This window comes from Lygodium microphyllum, chromosome 26 (assembly GCF_053477565.2).
Source record: "Lygodium microphyllum isolate KBCC chromosome 26, Lygodium_microphyllum_v1.1.10, whole genome shotgun sequence".
Classification (NCBI taxonomy): Eukaryota; Viridiplantae; Streptophyta; class Polypodiopsida; order Schizaeales; family Lygodiaceae; genus Lygodium; species Lygodium microphyllum.
In genome coordinates, this window is record NC_141160.1 from 81117379 (window position 1) to 81123378 (window position 6000).

A 6000-nucleotide genomic window follows, 5' to 3' on the forward strand; every position below is an offset into this window, starting at 1 on the left:
ATAGCTAGCAAATTTACATTTCTTCTACATAAATTAGAGAGATTACTTGGAAATTGAAGACTCAAGTATCTACCAGCATGTGAAAACTAGTGTTTAAATACACGTTCAATACCACCCTGCAAAACTCAGCATGCTTACAGTCACGATAAAGTTTGTTTATATGCATGGCAATAGTCATGTTTGCCTTGCATAAAGCCATGCTAACCCTTGCATCAATAAAGCTATTATCACCATTGAAAGACAAAAGGGAACAAAAAATTATAGCCAAGAAAACAAGAAACTCCATATCTCGATCATCTTGAAGCAACTGCCATCTTCTACTCCAAGTGCTCCACTCAAAGTCTAAGATATAACTATCCATCCGTGTGTACATGTGTGTTTTTTTTTGCAACTACATCTTTCTTTAGTAAGGCCAAAAAGATGAAAATAGTGTGACTGGTTTTTAAAAATTGAGTTGCATGAAACAGTGTGTTTATGTTCACGGAAGAAACTAAGTTTCATTATGCATTTAAAGGCGTGTTTATATGAATGTTTACTTGCTCAATAGTTCCCTATTTTTAGATATGTATTTACACAATTAAACTAAGCATGCATGTACTATCTCATCTAGCTTTTGCATCTTTGCTTTTATTGTGTTGTAGTGATACTTATCGATTGTCTATTCAATTTTTGTAACACTATCACATGTATATGGAAGTTTACATCGATTAGTCTTTGTCCATGTATTTTCACAAAAAGTTACATGTATTGTTATGTAGAGACAAATCGTGCATGGAAGGTGGAGTGTGTAAGGTTGGTTAATCTCATGGATAAGAGTTGACCTAATCTTCGAAAGAGCCCTCAGTGTGGACATGTTTCAATAATATAAGAGACAAAATTGAGTGGTCCACAAGATGGTATTTATTTTAATAAATCAAGACAAGAGGTTCTTTACTTTATCAACTTTTTGCATCTTTTGAAATAGAATTAATCATAGGTTGGAGAATTAAAAGTAAATTATGTATTGACATTAGTATTGATCAACAAGTTACAGAGTTAAAAGTGTCACTTACATACCGATGTTTATCACATGCTACACCTTTGTGTGGGGTTGATTGCTAGTTAATAGAAGAAGAGAACAAGATATTCATCTAGTGTGACAAACATTGAAGAAAAACTCACCTTGGTGGATGATCTTAGCATATTGGGTGCAAATGGACAATTGGAGGTATTTAAAGCGTGTCAACCACAAATCACTTGCCTTTAATTTCAACAACCAAGCAAATACCCTCAATAAGGAGATTCTCTTCAACAAGGAGAGATGGGTAGGTTCCTAAGCTTTTTAGAGAGACTAGCTGGAATATAATCCAATGGGACTTTTTTTGTGGGTAATCTAAGAATTTGATCTAAAAACGTCGGTAGGCTGACGTTGATTTAGTCAAACACGCGCTTCTATTGACTTGCAATATCCTTATTTTAGAGAGACTAGCTGGACCCTGTAGGGCAAGACCGTCTCGCATGTACAGGAAGTTGTGATGAGGTTATGCGCTGGATGAGGAAAAAAGCTCTCTGACGATTGTGATTGGCGGCCGGCCGAGATAAAGAAATTAAGAGAGCGAGCGCGCGAGTGTTATGCAGTTCGCCGATCGAATAAATAAATATATCACAAACCTGACAAAGGCTAATTATCACAAGTTGATGCATAGACGACCCATATTACATGCCGTGCAAACAATACTATGAGCATATTATGCGGTAGCACATTATCATTAAAGATTGCCTTGTGAGAATCAAGAATGTGATACCAGAAGGGAAGTCTTTTAGAGCGATTCATGTGGCTACGATGGCGGCTGCCATTGGCCAATTCTTTTCCTGATTAGATTCTTTTCCTGAAGCTTCTAATCTACACGACAATTTTCACCCGTTACTGTGAAAGTGTTTACGTTGCCCTATTCATTTACGATTCCAAATACTATGTCAGCTTTAGATTTGATGCCACACTTTTCATCGTCTAACGATCACATTGCCATTTTCAATGACCCGAAAGGTGAGTTGTTATATTCTAGTTTCCATACACATTCAAGTACATAGCATAGTAGATTAATCTCTAGAGAATCGTGATTAGTACAAGAAACTTCCCTTAGACTTAAAACCTAAGAAGTGTGATTCTTAGAGTTAGCTCGGAGCATAACTGATAAACCAGCTTACCATGCGAATGCCAAAGTTTCTGTCAAATCATGACCAACTTTTCATGATTATTCTATGTGAATTGATTTTACTCACACTTGTTCCTTATGAGTAGTTCTCAAATAGTGGCAATCAATTTGCAATTTATATTGTCTCATTATATGAGCATGACCATGACCTTTTCAATCTTCTATTGGCATCAAGGTAGGTGTGTGTATGTGTGTTGAGAGAGAGAGAGAGAGAGACTCAGCTGACCTTGAATGAGTTCATGCACCCAAGGGGAGGGGATTTAAGAGAAAATATTTCAAAGATAATCTAAGAGAAAGATTAATGCTTAAGCACATGCAACAAGAGGTAAAAGGGAGAGAGGGGGAGAGACACCAAGAGAGAGTGTGTGAGTGCATGTGTACATGTGTGTGTTTGTGTATGTGAGAGAGAGAGAGAGCACTGGCTAACTTGAATGCATTCATGAATTGAGGGGAGATTCAGGAGAGAATACTTCTAAAAGATCAATCTAAGAGACTATAATAGTTTATGAAAAGAAAAGAGGTTTGGGGACGTTGTATGCTTGCCATATAGGATTGGTCTTAGTTTCATAGAATCCATCAATTATAATATAGTATAGATAGGATAAGTTCATATGGCTACAATGGTGGCTATCATTCACCAAATCTTTTATGGAAGCTATTCATCTACACACCAATTCTTATCCATTATTGTGAAAACGTTTGTGTTGTCCTATTCATTTACGGTTGCAAATACTATAAGCTTTTGATAAGAAGTAACCCTTTTCATCTTGTAATGATTACATTGTCAATTTCAAATGACTCGAAAGGTGAGTTTTTATATTCTAGTTCCCATGGACATCTAACTACATAAAATAGTAGATTCTATAGAGAATTGTGATGAGAACAACAAATCTTTAGACTAGCTTAGAATTATAATTATTCAAGGTAAACTAAGTTACTTTCTTGCAGACACAATTGGTAATTAGCTTATGATGGGAATGCCAATCTTTTTGTCAAATCATGACAAACTTTTCATGATTATTCTACTTGAATTGATTTTACTCATGTTTGTTCTTTATGAGTAGTTGTCAAATAGTGCAATTAATTTGCAATTTGTATTGACCTCATTACAAGCATGAACATGACCTTTTCAATCTTTTACTGGCACCATCAAGCAAGTTGGTGGACAATTGATGGATTCAGTGTGGGAGAGCACTTTGATTGAGAGCAAAACTTTTAACATTTGGTAGGAAACAATGCAATATGTCCTTTGTCCTGCATGTAGGGGAAGAGGACTAGGGGATGAGTAGATGGAGGTGATTGCTGCAGCCCCAATATCTTGAAGACCAATGAAGAGGGTGAAATGGACCTAGAAAGTTATGCTACATATGCTAAGGCATGTAGTTTAAAGTGAGCTTTCTTGCAATAGTTCGAACTCCTCATCTGAGATCTCATATTGTGGCATCACATCCTCAATTTGCTCTTGGATACTCACAATGGCACAGATGTCATCGACACTCGTGCCATCATATCGAGTCACCTCATCAACATGTGCTAGGGCATCTTGTATATCAAAATCTATAAAATCATCAGGTGCATCACGCACCATGATACACTATAGTTATTCTTCTCTTAGCTCCAAAATTTCTAATACATCCTACATGAGTAGATATTCCACCCCCTCGATGTGGTAACAACATGGATAGAAGTGAGGGGTGGCTCATCGCATGCGGGTATCTCTTCTTCTCTTAGCTCCTAAATTTCTAATACATCCTACATGAGTAGATATTCCACCCCCTCGATCCATAGATTCAAGTCTCTCCATGTCATCATTTGAACGGTATGTTGTGCATCCCTATCACACCATAGCTCCCTCTCAACTTTGTTAGCGCATCATGTTCTCTTTTAGTTTTCAGCATGTATTATGTCCAAGGGCATCACAACATGTGTCATGTCACATCGAGGTCATCATGTTGCATTGCACATTCTATCAAAATAGGATCTCGTTTTTGCATCTGTGAGCCAGCCTCTCTCTAGAGCTAATATGCTCCCCATGCTAGATTTGCTCTAATACCAAGTGTTACGAACCTTCACAGGACTTAAAATCATAACCTATCATGAGGCGTAGAAATGGCATAACAAAAAGTTATATCATATATAACTAAAGATAATTTAATTATAAGTATGTCTCACCTTTGATAAGCAATCTAGTGCGTATTCACACTCCTCTTGCAATATATCCATCGCCTCCTGTTTTTCCATCTTCTCCATTTCTTCATGTAGCCAATCTATATCAATATGATGTGGAAGCGCACTTAAATGTTCTGGATATGGGACATTACGTCCATGTCTAGCACGAAATGCTTGCCTTTCACTTACTGTTCTTACCCTTGCTTCTTTATATAGTGTCACCCATTTGCTCATTACTTCACTGTTAAGCACACAAAATACATTTAACTTACGAAGTTCCTCTTTCATTAGCACTTTGCTCCTTCCTTTTCCTTGAGGTATTATAGAGGTCATCCTCAAATCTTCATCATCTTTCCATATATAGTAATGATAAAGAGGGGTCCACTTTAGTAAGATATTCAGAGATTTGTACAAGGGATGATTGCACTAACCAACCCTCAACCATTCTTCCCTCGGACCGTGCATTTTTCCTTACAAAATATTTTAGGGTTTTCATAAAGCACTCTAGAAAAAACATCCACCTTGCATGAACTACCCCACAAATTGCGATCTTATCAATTAGATGTATGAGTAAGTATACTTGAGTAGTCAAAATGGAGCGAGGAATAGTTTCCTCCACCAAACAAACCACCTCAATGGACAATACTCGAGCCTCTTGCAACGTATTTGGATTGATTTCCTTCAAACTCACAAATCTATCAACATGCAATTGAGAACGGTGATTAGTTTTGTCCATAAATTCAAGCGGGTTTACTACGTGATGTACGTAATATGTAAACTAAAAAATAAGTATAATGTATACATACCTTGCGAGCTCGCCCATCTTGTAAATTATATCACGCACATCTTTCAAAACACAATGGGATATGTTAGTAGGAAGGATGAACTGTATGTAAGTATTCATACATTGTTAATTAGTCTACATAGTTACTTCACTAATTAATATATTTATGGCTATGAAAATCCTTAGCTGAATCGTTTTGTGCCAATCATGAGACTTCAAACCGGATAGTTGCTCCACACCTCTTTTCTTTTTCTTTATGAAGGCTCCCTTGAGGCATCTCATATATCCTGTGGGAGTTTAAAAGCTACATATCTACTGCTTCACCATCTTTTCTTCGGTCTTCGACAACATCTAAGGTGCACGCGGTAACTCGATCTTTCCTCTGGGTCCGATGCGTGGCCAAACTCGTCTCATACGTCCAATGCTACGTAAATCCTCCCTTACATTGACAGAATCACAAGCCCCGATTAAGTGATCCCATAATGTAGAGGCAACATTCTTGAATATATTCATGGAGTCCAATATGTGATTGATCTTGAGTTCAGTCCAATATGGGAGACGAAAAAATATAGAGAATCTAAGGCACAAACAATATATTGTTTCTCGTTCTCATAATGGAGTGTAATTTAAAGATAAACAAAAGAAGTAAACTAGTTACCGACTCATGCCGCGAGTGGAGGATGATCATTGGCGTGTGTCCAAGTGTCCTTCCAATATTGAAGGGTTAGAGATTGTGGAGTTCTTCCATTAGTGGGGGGCGCATATTTGGGGTGGTCAATAGGAAGAAAACGAGTATGATTGTCATAGATAACCTTCTTCAAGCATGTCAGTCTAGAAGAAACCAGAGAGGGA

The 6000-nt window shown here is 37.3% G+C and overlaps 1 pseudogene; it reads right to left on the minus strand.

Annotated features, from left to right (window-relative positions):
- Window positions 1-86: 86 nt before the first annotated feature.
- Window positions 87-5661, minus strand: LOC148013466 (uncharacterized; annotated as a pseudogene).
- Between the last annotated feature and the right edge of the window lie 339 nt (window positions 5662-6000).